Source organism: Rousettus aegyptiacus, unplaced genomic scaffold (assembly GCF_014176215.1).
Source record: "Rousettus aegyptiacus isolate mRouAeg1 unplaced genomic scaffold, mRouAeg1.p scaffold_m13_p_1, whole genome shotgun sequence".
NCBI lineage: Eukaryota > Metazoa > Chordata > Mammalia > Chiroptera > Pteropodidae > Rousettus > Rousettus aegyptiacus.
The window spans coordinates 57902890-57922614 of NW_023416284.1; the positions used below are offsets into that span (position 1 = coordinate 57902890).

At 37.5% G+C, this 19725-nt stretch overlaps 1 long non-coding RNA gene across 4 annotated transcripts; it reads left to right on the forward strand.

Moving 5' to 3' along the window:
- The first annotated feature begins 30 nt into the window (after positions 1–30).
- LOC107511593 lies at positions 31–19235 on the forward strand. Of its 4 annotated transcripts, none has more exons than XR_004955475.1 (4): positions 31–55; positions 168–372; positions 6381–6475; positions 7184–19235. It is a non-coding gene; the product is annotated as an uncharacterized LOC107511593 (long non-coding RNA). The 4 variants fall into 4 exon arrangements; XR_001597109.2 differs by lacking the exon at positions 31–55 and having other exon boundaries at positions 64–372; positions 7184–10156; positions 11745–19235; XR_001597111.2 differs by lacking the exon at positions 31–55 and having other exon boundaries at positions 64–372; positions 7184–10156; positions 13834–19235.
- The last annotated feature ends 490 nt before the right edge of the window (positions 19236–19725 follow it).

Genomic DNA, 19725 nt, shown 5'->3' on the forward strand with positions numbered 1-19725 from the left:
ACTTGGGAGGTTCACATGAGTCATTCTGGATGGAAAAGAGCAGATGGATGTGTTGGTATGTGTATCTGTATGTGTGAGGGAAGCAAGAAAGATGACAAGCAGATGAAGAAATGCTGAGACAAGCTAAGGCCATTTCTTTTGCTTGTTTTTCTTGAACTTCTTCTCAGTCATCTCAGTGGGATAGCATCTAGTGAAGTCCTGGGGCTGCTCTGGTGATAATGGCAAATATTAGGACTGCTGCTGGCTCCGCTTGTGGAAGGATTGACCCCTGAAGAAATTCCTGTTGATAAAGGAGCAGCACCAGTGTGAGCCAAGGCAGAGGGATGCAGATGGTGAACATCTTGCCAAAGGTCACACAAGTCATCATTCAAGGTAAGAGTAATTAGATCATTCATTCAATTGACATTTGTTGAGTGCCCATTATGTAATAAATGGTAGAGATATGTGGACCCTATATGTAATTTAAACACAATCATAACTACTATGGAATTTATAAACCAGAAGAAGAAAAAGGCATAGTTCCCTGCCTCTGGCAAGCACATAGTTCTAAGAATAATAAGTCTGTTTACATTTTTACATTGTACTTTTGACAAAAACTATTTCATTGCATCCTCATTACACCACTTATAAGGCAAGAATTGTTATCTCATAAATTTATAACTGAGGATAATGAGCCTTGACCTTGTTCAAGGTCACATAGCTGGTACACAGCAACTCCAAAACTTAAAACTCAAGTGTCTTGATTCTCAGGTATCTGGGACCACCACCTCTTCTTTCTGGAACTTGGTGGAGCTGTAAGTTTTGATGCAGCAAAACTCAACTGAAATTAATGCCTAAGGTTTTCAAGACCCTACTAGAAGCTATTCACACTCAGGCTACATGCCAGCCTGCTACTAAAAAGATTCAAGAAGAGACACACAAAAAAAAAAAATACAAGAAAGATCTCAAATCAACAACTTAACTTTACAACATAAGGAACTACAAAAAGAACAAACAAAACCCAAAGCTAGTAGAAAGAAGGAAGTAAAGATCCGAGGAGAAATAAATAAAATAGAGAATAGAAAATAATACAGAAAATCAACAAACCTAAAAGCTGGCTTTTAAAAAGGTCAACCAAATTGACTAAACTTTAAACTAGATTCATGAAGCAAAAAGAATGTTCGAATTATATTAAAATTAGAAATAAAAGTGAGGACATTTCTATTGATTATGCACAAATAAAATAATTATAAGGAAATACTATGAGCAACTGTACACCAACAAATTAGATAACCTAGATGAAATGGAAAAGTTCCTAGAAACATAAAACCTACCAAAACTAAACCATAAAGAAATAGTAAATCCAAATAGACCCATAACTAGTAGAGATTTAATCCATAATCAGACATCTCCTAACAAAAAAAAAAAGTCCTATAGCTGATGACTTCACCAGTGAATTCTACCAACCATTTAAAAATAAACTAAAACTAGTCTTTCTCAAATTTTTCCAAAAAAAATTGAAGAGAAGACACTCCCTAACTCATTTTATGAAGCCAGCATTACCCTGATACCAAAGCCAGACAAAGACATTATAAGAAAAGAAAAAAATACATTTCCATATCCCTTATTAATATTGCTACAACGATCCTCAACAAAATACTAGCTAACCAAATTCAGCATCATATTTAAAGGATTATACACCATGAGCAAATGGTATTTATATTACTAGAATACAAGGATTGTTCAATATAGGAAAATTGATCAATGTGATACACCATGTTAACAGAATGAAAGAAAGAAAAAACACCTGATTATCAAAATTGGTAGAGAAATTCAACACCATTTCAGATTGAAAAAAAATACTAAAAAAACTAGGAATAGAAAAAACCTACCATGACATTATTAAAAACAATATATGAAAAATCCCCAGCAAATATGATACCCAATGGTGAAAGACTAAAATGTTTTCTTCTAAGATCAGAAACAAGGCAGGATGCCTATTTTCACCATTTGTATTCAATATAGTATGGGAAAAATTAGCCAAAGCAATTAGGCAAGAAAAAAATAATAACAGTTATCCAAATAAGAAAGAAGAAGCAATATCATCTGTTCACAGACGGCATGTTTTCATATGTAGAAAATGCTAAAGTTTCCCTCAAAAAATTCTGTTAGAACTCATAGATGGCACACAAAAATCAGTTGCATTTCTATATGGTAATAATACACAATTCGAAAGGGAAATTCAGAAAATAATTCCATTTACTATAGCATAAAAATAATAAAATGCTTAGGAATTACTTAGACAAGGAGGTGAAAGACTATTACAATGACAACTATAAAATATTTCTAAAAGAAATTAAAGAAGTCATAAATAAATGAAAAGATATTTAGGTTCATGGAACAGGAATCAATATTGTTAAGATGTTGATATTACCCAAAATGACCTCTAGATTTAATGAAATCCCTACCAAAACTCCAAAAATATTTATTGTAGAAATAGAAAAAATCATTCTAAAATTTGTGTGGAATCTCAAGAGACTGACCCCAAACAGCCAAAATAATCCTGGAAAAAAAAAAAAAAGCTGAAGGACTCATACACCTTATTTCAAAACTTACTGCAAAGCTATAGTAATCAAAATAGTGTGGTACTAGCATAAAGGCAGACATGTAGACCAACAGAATAGAATAGAGTCCAGCAATGTACCCTCACATACGGTCAAATGATTTTTAACTGGGCGCCAAGACCATTAAATGGGGAAAAGACAGCATTTTCAAGAATTGGTACTGGTAAAACTGGATATCTATATGCAGAAAAGAAAAGAAAGAAAATAAAAGAAGAAAAGAAAAGAAAAGAAAGAAAAGAAAAGAAAAGAAAAGAAAAGAAAAAAGTTGGACCTTTATATAACACCACATACAAAAATGAACTCAAAATAGACCATGACCTAAATGTAGACCTAAAACCACAAAACTCCTAGGAGAGAATATACAGCAAAAGCATCACAACGTTGGATTTAGTAATGATTTTTTTGGGGGGAGGGGGGAAAGGATCTGACCAAAGTCACAGGAAACAACAGAAAAAATGGACAAATTTGACTCCATGAAAATTAGAAGCTTTCATGCATCAAAAGACACTAACAGAGTAAGAAAGGTAACACACAGAATGAGAGAAAATATTTACAAATCATATATGTGATAAGGATGGCTGATGAGCACATTAAATGATGCTCAACATCACTAATCATTAGGGAAATGCAAATCGACACTACAGTGAGATACCACCTTGTACTTATCAGGATGACTACAATGAGAGAGAGAGAGAGAGAGAGAGAGAGAGAGAGAGAGAGAGAGAGAGAGAAAGAGAAAGAGAAAGAGAGAGAGAGAACAAATGTTGGTGAGGATGTAGAGAAATTGGAATCACTATACACTATTGGTGTGAATGAAAAATGATACAGCCACCACGGAAAACAGTATGACTGTTTCTGAAAAAAAAATAAAATTATCATTTAATCCAGCAGTTCCAGTTTGGAGAATATACTCGAAAGTAATGGAAGCAGAATCCGAAAAGATATTTGTATACCCGTTTGTAGCAGCTTTATTCACAATAGCTAAAACATGGATGGAACCTATGTCCAACAACAGATCAATGAATAAACAATGTGAGATTTGGTATATACATACAATGGAATAGCGTTTAGCCTTAAAAAGGAAGGAAATGTTAACATATGTTCAACATGGATGATGAGCATTATGCTAAGAAAAATAAGCCAGTCACGAAACAATAAATACTATATGAGTCCACTTCTATGAGATAGAGCAGTCAAAATCATAGAGACAAAAAGTAGAATGGTGTTTGCAAGGGGCTGAGACAAGGAGAGAGAGAGAGTTATTGTTTAATGTCTGCGGAGATTTAGTTTTGCAAGGTGAAAAGAATTCTGGAGATGGATGGTCATGACAGTTGCACAACACTATAAATGTACTTAATACCATAGAACCGTACATTTAAAAATTATAAAGATAGAAAATTTCATTAAGTACAAAAATAAAAAAAATGGGGGGAGTAATTATTAATAATTATATGGTGTGGTCATTGCTTACTTTTCTATAGTACTTACTATCTACCAGACACTCTTCTAAAGACTTTATACATATTTACTCACATAATCCTCACAGTAACCCCATGCGCTGTTATCATATCCAATTTACATAAGAGAAAAATTATGGCACAAAGAAAGTCACATACCCAAAATCGCATGGAAAAAGAGGAGGCATGATTCAAACCCATGTAAGCTGGCTCTACAGTTTGCATTCTCAGTCACTCCATCATATTGTCTCTCAAAGACAGTAAAAAACATAGAAGACAAGTTTATGTACATTTTCATTGGAACTATAGAACAAATGCTTCTCTTTAGCAGAGGGAAAAAATGGAAGTAACTAATACAAAAGGGTATTTATGGTGATTATATTAGTTACTTGTTGCTGTGTAACTAAATTACCCTCAAAATTTAGCAGCTTAAAACAACAAGCATTTATTACCTGCAATGTTTTTGCAGGTCAGTAATTTGGGAGTCACTTAGCTGGGTAGTTCTGGCTCAGGGTCTCTCATGAGGTCCCAGTCAAGCTGTGGGCTCCTGCTGCAGTCATCTGAAAGCTTGACTGAGGCTATAGAATCAGCTTCTGAAAAGACTCATTCACAAGGCTGACGGCAGGCCTCACTTCCTTGTTATCTATTGGCAGGAACCGGCAGTTCCTCACCACGTGGGCCTCTCCGTAGAGCTTCCAGAGTGTTCTTATAAAATGGCAGTTGTCTCCATCCAGAGCAAGTGATGTAGAGTAAGGAGGAAGCCACACACTTTCTAGGACCTAAGTTTGGATGTCCCATGTTTTCACTGCCCACATGTTCTATTTGTTAGAGGCAAGTCACTAAGGTCAGCCCTCACTTAAGGAGAGGGAAATTAGCTTTCACCTTTTGAAAGGAGGAATTTCAAAAAATGTATGGATATAATTTAAAATCACCACTGTAATTATATTATAGTTACGGAAGTATAAGTAATTTTTTATTAACCAATTGTTTGTATTGTATTTATTGTATTTTTGTAATAAAAAAAACTTGAAAAGATAAACTTGTATTCAAGTAGCTATAGACATTATCTCTATATTTCAATGCACCCAGCAAACTTTCCATAAAGACACTTCCAAAGGTCAAATTCAACTCTATCAACTACTCCTTTGGTTTTTATCACATCCTCTGAAAATAACAGCCACTAAACAGACAGTTCATCCTCAAATGTCTGCCATACAACTGAGAGGAAAGAATGTTTAGGTAGTAAGCCTTAAAACACAAGCCTTGCATCTACTTCCAGAGGGAGACCTTCACATCAGCTCAGCTGCCCTTAATATTGTCTTAATTTGCAGAAAAACCTCTGTGCCTTTAGCTTTTCTCAGTTCTTACAAGAAGTAGCCATATGAAACCTATTACTATGGATTTTAAAAATCCGTTTGCAAGGACACTGTACATTAAGTCTCTCAGCACCTTCTATAGGTGGGAATATCTTTTAGAATGTACTGCCATGAAAAAATTGTTCCCTTGAAGTTCAGTGTGCTTAGGCATCTTTGAGCTATGAAGCTTGATGTGTTTCCTTTCTTTGTCCTGGCTACAAGGAAACTCACAGTAATGTGCTGTCTTTTGCAATGAGCATAGGTCTTTTATTTTATATGATCTTGATTTTACAATATTGCGACATTATTTTACAGTAGCCCTTTATTCAAAGTCATGAAAAGTATTATTTTAGAAAGAAGAAGGTAGGAACAATAGCTACTGTTTTAGCACTTATCACATGTTAATCACTGCAAATATCTATATATTTGTAGTGAGGTCTCCAGTAAAGGAGAATTGTTTATTTTCATTTCAAACAAAAGAAATGCAATTAGGTAATGGTTAACAGTTTTCCATTTCTCCAGATAGAGATCTTTGGAACATCTTTTTGGGGGTGGGAGGTTGAGATTATTATTAGAAAAACTTACTAGTGCAAAAACAAGTTCTCATCCATAGTTTCTTGGCGGAAAAATGTGTCATCGCTACAAATCTTGATGATGCTTTTGACTAAGATATTAAATATTTTGCTTATTATTATAATGTAAACTAGATCGAGCTTTAACCGTGTTATGTCTTTGCAGATATAGAGAAATGTGTTTCCAAAATAGGGATTTAGACTGGATTTTAAAGCCCACATATTACTTAACCTGGAATTATTTAAACTGGAAAAAAAAAAAACAACTTACTTTTTGAGCAATATACTCTCAACCTTTAGTTGTCTTGTCTGGACAATGGAGGTCAGACCATGCCTCCGGGTGGGGTTAGGCGCTACCCTTAAAGGAAATGAAAGTGTTGTTTTGTTTGTTAGTTTGTTTTCTTGCCTAGTTGTTCTGGCTAAGAAGTGCTCATGGACGGAGGGAGCGGAGGACTCGCACCAACCTTATGTGCTGAGAACTGACACAGGTGAGGGGTCAAAAGTGAGAAGCATTGAGAGATCTAGAGGTTCTTATGAAGTCTGGGGCCTCTGCTACCTGGGAACCTGTGGGGAGCAAAGCAAAGACCTTCAAATCGAGGTCAGAGTGTATAAACCTGAAAAGTGGTCACTATTGCAGTATTGTTTATCATCATTTTAATTTCTTCACTGAATGTTTATTGAGGACTTTCTCCCAGTTAAATAGTATGATTTTTATATACTAACCTGTTAAATGTTACTGGCCACCATACTCATTAGCTTTCTGTTTGTCTCTAAAATATTTTCCTCAAAATAAATTTAAAAAATTAAGGTGAGCACTTATATATGGCTATCCAGTGTAGTCCACACACTGCCATGTGAATAATGCATGAGAATTGGCAGAGCATATTGTACTATTCACTCTGGCCAGGAACATGGGAGCCAGATACTGCAGGCACTCTCAAAGAATTTAAGGCATTGGGTAATCTTTACTCCTCCATGGCTTTTCTTCCTGCCATTTATTTCTGGCAAATCATTTTGATGAATAATGGCTGACAAATATAAGCCAAGTGAAGTGTTCATTTCCCACGAAGAATGAGAATTATACTAACTGCTCAAATGTAAGTTTTCTGACTATTTAAGGATACAAACCAAGGGTAAAGATCAATAAGCAGTCAGGGATTGAGTGTTTTTTTTTTTTTTTTTTTTTTTGATATTAGGAAGGACTTCATAATGGAATGGAAGGATGGACCAATGACCTAAATGTTGTGCAAGAATCTATGGGCAGAGATATGTCATAATTCACCTGCTCTCATATCCTTTGAGTGTTAATTTGTAAGAATATCTCCACTCTGCACTACATGAGCTACATGTGTACTATCTCATTCAATACTCATAACAATCCTATTATTTTACAGATGGGAAAAATAAAAACTCAGAAAAGTTAAGGGAAAAGACGCCCAAAGTTTCAAATCAAGGAAATTATCACATAGCCAGTGTTTGGATCCAGGCAATCTGACTGTAGAACCCACTCACTTAATTGCTGTCAGCTCTCTGCAGTATTACTTTTTTGTTCTACCCTGCACTCAATTAAAATGCTACTAAATCAGATGCTTAGCATTTTTGAGCTGGGTGGAAGGGTTGGTAATGGCAAGGGAGTTACTGGATTCATATTTAGAGCAGTGTAGACTGGAAGTAAGAAAGACCTTATGAGAAATTGGTAATTGCTACCCCCAACATCCGTTTTCCCCTCTTCTTCAATAATAGAATCAACATAATTTGGTTCCCAATGATGTCAATGCTGACATTGCCACCATCAAGACAAAGGGTACCATCCGGTTTGTGGACTGGTGTCCCACTGGCTTCAAAGTTCACATTAATTAGCAGCCTCCCACTGTGGTACCTGGTGGAGACTTAAAGTACAGAGAACTGTGTGCATGCTGAGCAACACCACAGCTGTTGCTGAGGCCTGGGCTCTCCCGGACCACAGGTTTGATCTGATGTATGCCAACTATGCCTTTGTTCATTGGTAGGTGGGTGAGGGGATAGAGAAAGGAGAGTTTCCTGAGGCCTGTGAGGACATGGCTGCCCTCGAAAAGGATTAGGAGGAGGTTGGTAAGGATTCTGTTGAAGAAGAAAAAGAGGAATGCTAATGTTAAAATGTCACTGCTGCTTTTACAGGGAAGCTTATTCTGTTTTAAACATTGAAAAGTTGTAATCTAATCAGTTAATTTGTATGTAGCAGTGTATACTTTCTCATACAATTACTGGTCTGTGCTTAAAACAACGTTTTGTTACAGACCCAACTTGTCCATTTCACTGATGGGTTTGGATAAAGTATTCCGTGTCTTAAAAAAGGAATGACAGAATAACCATATACTCATGTGCCTATGAAAAAGATAACATATCTCTGTTTCTTTTGCAGATAGATGTGGTCATATAATCAATTTTCTTCGATGAGATTTATGCAAAAATCCTTTTGTGCACAAGGCATGCCCATCTTCATACCTTCCTCCTTCTTACTACATAGAACTTAGATAAGATAATATGAGCTCTATGGCTATTATGGACCATTGCATGACCTTGACAATGGAAGTCATATACTTAGGAGAGTGGAGTGGAACAACAGGAACTAGCACTCCAATGACACTATGAAGTGGTCAGATCAACCCTGGAAGGCCTACTTCCATATATATATATATATGAAATTAACTTTCATGTTATTTAAACCAGTGCTGCTGCTTTGGAATTCACTGTTACATACAGCCAGACACTACCCAGGGCTGTTGCTCATGATTATGTTATCCTGTTTATTATTATTACCCAAAAGCATCTGGCTAAGGGAGAGGGGTAAGGGCCAAAATCCAGCTTGCACATCCCTCAGCAAACCATGGATCCTGATATGAAGCAAAATCCACTTAGATAAAAAGGACATCATTTTCTAACTCATCCAAAAGTTTCATCTGTGGCCGTATCTAGAAGGGTCATGTTTTACTGACTCACATAGAGACAGTATATAGGCTAACTGTGGCTTCATCTGAACGAATTCAAGTCCGGAGAAGTTAGTTATGCAGTGGCATGAGCTTGCAGGAGATACCTAGAGCAGAAATTTTTCAGAGAAATAATAAATGCCAGGGTTAATTTGTAGAATTTGTAAGTATTTTCTCTGCTATTCCCAGAAACAACTTGAGGGGAAGGATCCAATAGAAAATTGGACTTCCTATAATCAGTAAGATGATAGGTTAGGAATAATTTAAATATGAAACGTAATGTGACTTTACTCTTTAATCATGGATTCTTATACATTCATTATCTCATTTAATTCTCAACACTTCTTTATAATTGGATATTGTCCCAGTTTTACCAAAGAGAAAAGAGACTTAGAGTAAATAAGTTGTTCAAGCTCACAATTAATGAGACAAAGCTAGTATCCTGACCTAGATCTGTCTGATGCCTGAACCTATACCCTTAACCATTGCTCCATATTTCAGCCTAGCTCCTCCCTAGTTATCGCATGTTCACATTAGTGAGGTCCTAAATTTAATGAGCATGTGGAAACTTAAAAACACTTGTAATTGGCCAGCTGATGTGTTAAGATTCCTTTGTTTGAATAGAAAGTTTGCCTTACTTTTTTAGCCATTTCTGTTTCTGAGAGAAGGAGTGCTCCACAGATGTGAGAAGCAGCCAGGATTCCCACTCAGCACGACACAGCCCTCACAGCTTCAAGAAGCCGACCCAGAACTCCCCGTGGGAAAGGGCAAGTCCTCTTTAATGAAAATTCTCCTCTGGAGGTACAGCTTCCCTCTCGTGCTCAACTTGAGTTCGTCTTGGGATCACCCTACCCAAAGTTATTTTAAGGCAGTATTAATGTTTTATGACTCATTTCCTGGTTTCCTGCTTGGAAAAAAAGAAAACCACAACTCAAGCATTCTGTCTCAGACACTGCAAACAGCTGATGTGTAATTTGCAAAAGTATATTTTTATTGTCGGTGGAAGGATATGCAAGAAATAAGAAATTACTCCTCCCGTCTTATCCTGGTGCCCCTGCCCCGCCTCCAACTACACACATATATATACCTGGCTTCCTACAGATCTCTGTACTATTTCTTACATGACTCAAGTCATTTCAGGAATGTGTCCTTGGATTATTTCACTTTTTTTGGTCTCTCTGGATCTTCCCCAGCCTCAGATGGGTACGTGTTTATGTGAAGGAGGGTAACCATTTGAAATAAGTATATATATATTTTCCTCCAAATAAACGTTGACATTCAACAGAAGGAATACTAATAAAATTGCCCTAGTACTTAGGTGAAGTCATTAATGCATGCTTTCGCATGTACTTTAAGAGAAGTGGCTGTGGTTTAAGAGAAAGATGTGAGCTTTTAACATCTCCCTTTGAGTGACACAAAAGGCCCTAGCCTGAATCCACCCCCAGTGGGACTCCGTCATATCTGACCCCATGTACAGGCAAACCAGTCATTCTCTAGGCCTATTTCTGGAATTACTCCTCTTACACCATTCACAAGGGAGTTCTGGAAGGCAATTGGTACAAATTGTACTAAAAAATGGTGTGGCGGGGGAGGGAGGGGCAGGGACCAAAACAAAACAAATCCTAAAGATTCACTCACTTCACTCAAGGGTTGAGAGCTGAAGGTGCTTAAGTCATGTAGTAGCCATAGTGAAAACTACAAGGACAATTAGAACTTATATTCAAAAGGCATTTTATAAAGGAGCAATCTGCCAGCTTTTAAAACTTGCATATTGGCATATTTGTATGAATTTTTGCAGACTGGTATAATTTTAAATATATGTCCCACAGGAAAGTATTTATTTGTCTCATATTAAAAAGACATATGGGGGGGGCAAGCAATGCCTTTCTAAGCCTCAAGTACTTAGTCCCCCTTTTTTAAATGTTAACGATTGTTGAGTGGTGACTTTAAGCTAATTAAATTATGTATTATTTCATTTATTCCTTGAATAGTTCACACCTATGATATAAATACTTTATTATCCCCATTTAAAGGATGAGGAAACTGAGGCACAGAGACTTCAAGTAATTTTTCCAAAGCCATACATGTTCGAACCAGATCTGTCTCATACTACCTCCCAAATTTTAGAATTCCAACCTATACCGCCTGATGCTTTGTATGGATTTGTTTGGCAGGAGATGAAGGTGGTGGGGGCTGGTAGTCAAGTTAGAGTGTTGAGAGATGTGTCAGGGAAAAGACTAAAATTTAAGAAGACTTCTTGTGACACAACATTCTGTGTACATCAATAGATGAGAGTACAATTTTATTGCTGAGCTATCTTGGTATAACAGTTTAAAACTATACATTTTCTTTGGAATAAACTTATAATAAACTATGGCACATTTTTCCATAGACAAAGTGATAAAATTATAAGCTCGTGAATGATCACAAGCATCTTGAAGACTTCTATAGAGCAAGGCACCCTAAATGTTTAATAACTTGAAGCTATTATATTACTGTTGTTCTTGTTCTTATTATGTAGACAGCATCTCAATGTCTTTAAAGCAAAAGCGGTTTCACAGCTCTTTTCTTACCAAACCACAGAACAGCCTCAGAGCTAGTCTCGATTAATCTATTTCTTCATTCAATCACCAAACATTTACTGAGCACCTTCTCTGAGCTTTCTTTAGGCTCACATTCTAGGTTCTGGAGATACTGCAGTGACGGAAATAAAATTCCTACATTTTAGAGATTCAGTGTTCTAGATGGAGAGACAGGCTTTAAACAAATAAATGTGTCTTTGTGCATACAGAAAAATCAAGTTGATTAAGAAAAAGAACATGATGGTCACTGGCGCGAATTTGGATAGGGTAATCAGGGAAGACCTCCTTCCTCTAGAGAGGTGACATGTGAGCAGAGACTGGAATAATGTGGCTATATGAAACAATGAGCATCCAGGAATGAGGAACAACAGATGGGAAAGTTCCGAAATGGGACCCTGACTTCTGCTTGGCTGGGAACACAGCAAAGAGGCCCACGGGGTTGGATCAGAATAAATAAGGAAGAGACAAAGAGATACCGTTGTAGAGCAGGCAAAGCCAGATCCCAGACTCACTTAAATCATGCGATGTGTGGCTGACTCTTATTTTAGGTTACATAGGAAGCCACCAGATGGCACCACGCAGAAGAGTGTTACGTGTTATCTGCCATGTTTTAGAATCACTTTGGCTCCTGTGTCAAAAATAGACCGTAATAATTAATGATACTAATGATAGATGACAGGCACTCAGTGGTTTAGAGGTGACCACTGAATGTCAACTGCAGTGATTGCCGGTGTCTCCACCCTCAGCACCCACAGAAACTGAGGCAATGCAATTCAAACCTGCTCCTAGGGAAAAACCTTAAGATGGGCTATATGAATTGAGCAGATATGTAAATTTAATATGTGAATGTGAACTTAAAAATTATACATGTTTCTATTGAATCCATTAAAATACGAAGTCAGACTTTTATTCGGGAAGAAGGCACCCTAGGGCATCTCCCAGTATTCCAAACTCTCACCTTCCCTATGAGATGGACATGGAGATGCCCACCAAGTAACAGCATCACATAAATTGTCTGACCGTCAGGTAATATTCTAGAGAGAGAGAGAAGGTTAGTGAGTTTTCATTTGCCTCAGGTTAGCCAGGAGAAAAGAGGAAACAGGGAAAGGCTGGCAGAAAATAAGAAAGCTGGGGGTAATGGGAGGCAAAGTGGGCCCATAGGAAATTAAGAGAAAATTAGCACTGCAGGCCTACTAGGTGTCAGGAGTTGTACTGATGTGATCCTGTTTAACTGGAACAACAACACTGTGAGGAAAATGAGGTTAAAATATGTTCAATAACCAGCCCAAAGTCATGCAAATGATGAGTGACAGAGCATTTTGGAGAAAAAGGCTTTTTGCTTTTTCTCCAAAGCTTGTGCTTTTTCATGCAACATCTAGTTGTTCTGATGGTGTTGGCACAGTGACAGTGAGAAGATTGTCCTAAATAAATGTGAAAGTAATTATTGGGCTATTCATTACCCAAGCTTTATAAGCAAGCCATTGTCCCTGTGGCAGGATTGAACAGCCCTAGAAAAATCTCAGTGCTCGTATAAGGAAGCATCACTTTAGTTTATAGTGCCCTGATCTGCAGGGGTGGAGGGGTGGGATGTGGAAAAGGAAGTATCCTCAAAACTGTCTCATCTGGAGCTGAAAAAATAAAAAAAGAAACAGAATTCCAGCTAATAGAAACTGGTCTCCCGGGTTGAGCTCTCTATTTCATTCAGAAAACATTTATCATTAATTATAACCAATTATTATTGAATACTTGGTTTGGAATTCTATGGAGAACCAAAATTGCAAAATGTTTTAAAAATAGAGTTAGCCATTTGAGTCCACCTTATGAATATCATCTTCACAGGTGAATATATTCTTTTATGCCTTCATTCAACAAATTTTTATTGAGCAGTAATTATGTGCCAGGCACTAGAGTAATTTGGCGAAGAAATTCCTAAATCCTGCTTCTGTTCTTTCTGAAGCAATCAAGTCCTCCTGAGACGTCACTCATTCTTAATAACAAACACCTGACAGAAAGGTCCCCAGTTAAATTATATATAAAATCTACTGCCTTTAGGATTTGGAAATTTACACTATATGAAAAAATATGACAAACAGATTATTACTCTTCATTTCTCAGTAGTCTTGCATCTTGTTCTCATTCTCTTAAGTCTGGTTATTATTAAGTAGAGAGCATTCTTAGCACACTACAGTATATTAATTTCCATTGGCAAAGTGTCAACTGGAATAGCTGTTTTTTATGTGTGCTTGGCATGTATGTGCGTGGAGGCTGCTAAATTTCTTCTTGTGTTCTGAAACTCAGACAAGGCTGAGTGTGGAGAGATGAGGATTTCATCAGGGACTGGTGTTACCCATCTGGCTCGTCACCTTCTGGATCCAACATCGTCTCCAGAATTAACATTTGGAGGCCCTCCAAGGAAATGTCCTCTGTAGCCAGTACCCAACTGAGCCTCCAGTCACACTACTGGAATTACACAGGCCAGAGGAGAGCATGGCTATATCTCGAAGGCCATCACCATACTGTTAGACCAGGGTGTGCTCCTTTCCCAGAACTCTGTGTGTCAAAGACACTAATCCTCCAGCCTGAGGAAAATTAAATCAGACCAAGCAGACCAAACTGCCAAACTAGGCAGCACCGCATTAGTCAGAGACCTCCCTGAGGTTGCTAGACATGGAGAACTGAGAATTTGCAAAAAAAGGACTACCACAGAGCTGGGGGTTGTGTGTGTGTGTGAGGGGGGTGCGGTTCTAACACATTAAAAGATGAAGTCACAGTGTTGAATTTTAGAGCCATGTCACCATGACAGATTTTTTACACGTCTTATCTTAGTGTGTGTAATAGCACGTTACCACCATAAGGTATTGTTATTTCTATGTAACAAATGAGAAAACTGAGACTCAGAAATGCAACTCACTTGCCTAGTGCAATAGTTTAAACAAGTCCATCTGATTTCAAGGCCTGTGTGCTTTGCATTATGCCAAGAAAATTACAATAAGAAGAAAGAAGATTTTATTAAGCATTTATTCTGGGCTAGACTTTGTGCTACGTTCGTTTACCTATTTTACAGATAGAAAACCTAGTCCAGAGAGTTAAAGTTAATTGTTTTTAATCAGATATCTGGAAAGTTCTGGAATTGGGACTCAGACCCAAGCATGATGGACTCTAAAGCCCACACTCGTAACCAATGCGCCATCTTGCCAAGTGGAAAACAATGATATTGCCAGATGGAACAAGCTGAGATTTTGCTAATTTAGGAGAAAGAGAACTAGTAAATATAGGTTTCCACAAGGCAAGTACAAAGAGATAAACATTTAGCAAATTAATGCAGTAGTTTGAAGAGTAGTTTGAGCAGATGCCATGTGGAAGTTACCAGAGAAAACATCAGTTCTTTAAGCCAAATGGTATTTTGAGAGCATGAAGAGAATGTAATTATAAGATTTTAATCATAAAAACAAATCCATATACATAAACACTTAGCTACAAGAATCAGGCATATTGCTGAGAATATTACATTAAACATAGCTTTTACTAATTAATAAGACATTGGTCATCATGAAATTACAAGTGCTCAAATGCAGTGTTTATATTAGAATTTTATGTACAATTACTGATGTTAATGTTTATATAGACATATGAATTGTCCCACTCACTTTTCCCAGTGGAGTGTCCTGTGAAGCCAAGATAGAAGCAGAGAATGTCTCATCCATGACAGTTTCAGGCCCTCCAACTCAGAGAACAGAGCCAGGAACTGTGCAAGAAATGGAGGGAGCTGAAATCAGTAGCCAAAACAAGGATGCCATGGCAGAGATCGACAATGCATACAACAGATGCTATGGGTTTTTTGTGTAAGCCATTTCCCCTTCTTGCTTTTATCTGCTTATTGGGATATGTGAGATCTAAAGGTCCAGAAGGTAAAGAGTTTACAAAGAACTCACATATATGAATTATCTTACTAGATTATGAATCATGCAAAGGCTGTAGGTAAAGCTAATCCATCTTTGCTACCCCAGCTCCCAACGTGAAGCCTAACAAGCTGCTCAGCAAAAGTCCGTTGACTAAAGTTGACTGGTCTCATTGATTAACTGATCTGTGATGTGTTTTTTTACTTTAAGGTATGGCTTGGGCATGCCAAAAGATAAAAACCAACTGCTTAAAAAATGAAACATTTCTAACTACCTATATGTAGCCCAGTTCTTTTCTGCCATATTAGGAGATTATTTTAAAAAGCAAAATATACTAGTCTGACATAAGATTGTCCTAAGTTAGTTGGGTTTTATTGTCCCACATCATCTCCTTAGCAGGTGTTAAATGTATGTTTACACATGACTGTTTGAAAAGAATATGACATATTTACACTGTTCATTATGGAAACTAGAAGCACAGAAGAGGTAAACTCTAATGAAGAGCAAACTTTGCTATTAAACAGTGAGAAACATTCAGTCTCATCTCACATGGTCCAGCTTGTTCACTTTAAGAAATAAAAAGAACAAATGTTTTTCTTATTCTGTTGCATTTATTTCACCAGCAGTCAACATCTCTGCCATTGCCCTTCTGAATGCCATGCTCAGATGAAAGTCTTTGTCTTTTTGTACTGTGTAAAAAAAAATCTTAAAGTTAGAAATGGAAAAAAAAAAACTACAAAGAATGATGGGAGCAAAACAAAAGAGCAGAGAAATACTTGACAGAATGAAATCCGACGAATCTATTTTGTCATTTGCATTTTGCTAGTCATTTGCAAGTTGATCTTAGGAAAGCTTTGTGTTAAAAATGTTGTGTACTACCAGATATGCAATACGTAATTGGTGCTCAGTAAATATTTATTGAATTAATTAATGAATCTTAGCTTTAGCAGTGCCCTGACAGATGTGAAGATCCAGCATTATTGTTAAACAGCCCAACTCTGCTCACCTGGCTCTGTCATGCCACATTTTGCTGATTCTCATTTTTCTCTCTACCCAGCCTCCTTCATTGACATTCTGTCCCTCTGTCCACTCAAAGAGGCTGTATTCCCCGGAGGACTGGGCTTAGCTTCTTGTTCTTCTTGCTGTACACAGTCCATGTGAACATGCTAATCATGCTTAATCCGGCTTTATCCATAGCCTGTGTGGTAACGATCCCCACGTCTCCATCTCCAGCCTGGAGTTTCAACTCCAGAACATTGCTTACATCCCCTCATTCCTTCTATTCTCTCTCCTGTTGTCCCTTCCCCTTTCCTGGACTACTATAATGTCTTGTGTCCTCTACCTCCTGTCTGACCTTTCTCAAACCCATTCTACTCAAGCTGAGAAACCCAAAGTAAACCATACTAGTTACTTACCTCATTACTTTTAATACTCCACCCACCCTCCCCCCTCACCACTACTTATAGGATCAAGCTTCACCTCTTCAGTATGGCGTAGAAGCACTTCCAGGATTGATCTCTGCCTACTTCTCTCCCCTCACCTCCATTCTCTATTTTGCACTTTAGCCACTAGAAATCGAAGCTGCTTGTTGTTACCCACACACTCCCTGCTTTTTTATGTCACCCAGCCTTTGTCTTCATCGTTTTCCTAAGTCCTATTTCTTTTTAAAGTCTCCATTGCAGTAGCCCCCATTTCCAAGAGGACCAAGAAACCTTTCCTGACCTCCTCCCTAGCCCAGCATATTGAGTCAGGCCCCACTTATGCAATGCCACCCTGTGTAACACACGATGCTATCACCAAGTTCACGACACTACATTAAAATAATCTACAAGCGATTCTCCCTCCTCCAACAAAACCATGCCAAGAGAGGAATAGGATCATATTTCATCAGCTTTGAGCACTCGGCCCATAGTGTGGTGTCTGCTGCAGAGGGTAAAAAACTAAATAAATATTTGCTGAATAAAACTGAACTGAATGTTGCAGATGAGTGAATTAATTAGCATCTTAACAATCTCTGAATGCATAACTACTCAAAGCACAATCAATTATCCCATTTCCTAAAGAAGAAGCTTGCCCCACTCAGTGTTATTCAGAGACATGATTGTTTAACCGATCTTGCCAAACTGGGTCTCAGGTAATAGGAAAAAATTTCCTTTTTCTCATCTGCAAAGGTTTGAGATTTACAAAATGGTCCTGAAATCCTACCCCCTTGGTCTGCCCCATTTAGCATCACAGCGTCTACTGTTATGAACGTGTGGCCTAATTAAGCGGACCTTGAGTTATAGTGTCACAGGTAGGTTTCCCATTAACCTCACAGCAATTTCCATTTCTCTGTCTTTACACTGTGTGCAGAAATAAATTTGCAATTTTGTTGATATAAGCGCATTGTCAAACAACTTTAAAACTACTCCAAACACCAACAGCCATGTGAGAGGAAAAAAACATGAAATGTAGTTTGTGGGAAATAAATTCTTGATTGCGTTGGAATTAAAGTGTATATGCTTTGCTGCACTCTCAAGAGTTACAGATAAGAGGCACAGCAGTGTTTTACTCCTATGTCAAACACAGCGCTGGCAATTTACTGTGCAAAATAAACAGATGGAGAAAATAGAAAGGTGGTATCTTTGTGTTTTAACTGTATTCCTCATGGGTCATCACGAAGAGAGAAGTAGTAATTATAGCAACACAGCGGGTGTATTCTTGCCTCCTGGAAGGTTTTATAGGCCAGTTGTTTACTGCGAACTTTTGGCGAAAGACTAGTTTAAGTATATCAAAGCTTTATGGTCTGAGTGGGAGCCATTACATATGGAAACTGACCTGGCTGTTACTTATAAGGAGGCCAGAGGCCAATCTTCAAGAAATAATAATGTTACCATTGCAAAGAGAGACCAAGATGGTCCTAGGAGATCATTTTGAGTAATCAAGGCACTAGCTTTCTGTCGCCTCGATATACAGGGATAATACATGTTGTGACGTCATTAAAAGGAAAAAAAAGAAAAGAAAAGATCCTCTACCCCATCAACTGGTGAGTGGGTAAATATTTACATGGATTGAAACAAGTCTCAGCTAGAATCCATGGCTCACTTTGAAGGCACTGAATAGATATGAAATAAAACTCAAAAACTGGATCTACACTTAAAGAGTGGCTGGCATTTGGCTATTTGTTGAGTTATTATAGATATACTAAAGGTGGGGAAAGCCCTGGAAGATCTAAGTTTTCTTAATCCCTTCTTCATAGTAGTGCTCTCGCTGATCCTCCATTTTTTTTCCCGTAGTCACCAGCCTTGTCCAAAACATTATCATTTCAGACTTGGGCTAGTCTCCTTGCTGAGCCTCTTATCTAAAGACTCTCCCTTTTCCAGTCTCCTATTACAACTTTACAATAGCTGTCTCCTTATATAGCATTTGTGTACCACAAATTTCTATCTACTTTCATTCTTAGGGAACTTTGCTTCCTTATTCTGTGTATTTCAGGGTGAGGAGATGTCGCTAATCACAAATTTTCACTCCTAGACACATGAGTAAGCATCTGTCCTAGAGGGGACTGATCACAGCATCCCATTCCTCTGGCTGCAGCCAAGGTACATATAAAACATTTTACTCATAAGAAATCAGCAACATTTGGAGACTTCTACACAGATGTATTTACTGTGAAGCTGAAGCGGTTTAAACTTCAGGGCCCTTTACTAGAACATGCTCCTGGGAGTGGTGGAGATGCTGAGAGTTGTAGAGTGTCCTGGTGGAGAGTGAGTGAAGCCAGGTTGCAATCATGAGCATTTCTATACATTTCGGGTAAATTGCTTAAAGAGATCTCAAAAGATAGAGACCTTTTCAAGGCTCTTATAATTTGTTTTAAAAAATTTCTCATTCTAGATAATTTTTTATTTATATATTTTTAATTTTACATTCATAATTTTTATTCCTTTTCTTAAAGAAGGCCCTTAAAATTATATATACTGCAGGGTACTGTTCCAGAGCTGAGATCTATGTTTATAGTAAATCTTCATTTAATATCTTTGATAGGTTCTGAGACTTTAAACAAAATGACACACAACAAAACCAATTTGCCTTAGGCTAATCGGTATAAACCAGTGTTAAGTACCTATGGCATCTCACCAACATTATAATGAAAGGACATTATAATGAACTAAACATAATTGGAGGACCTGCCTTATCACTCTTGGAAGTCTTCTGCAAGAAATACCCCGTATCAAGTTACATACCTCATGCCTCTCCTTACCACAAGCATCCTGAGTTCCATCCTCCTCACCTCCTCACCATTCATTCCTTC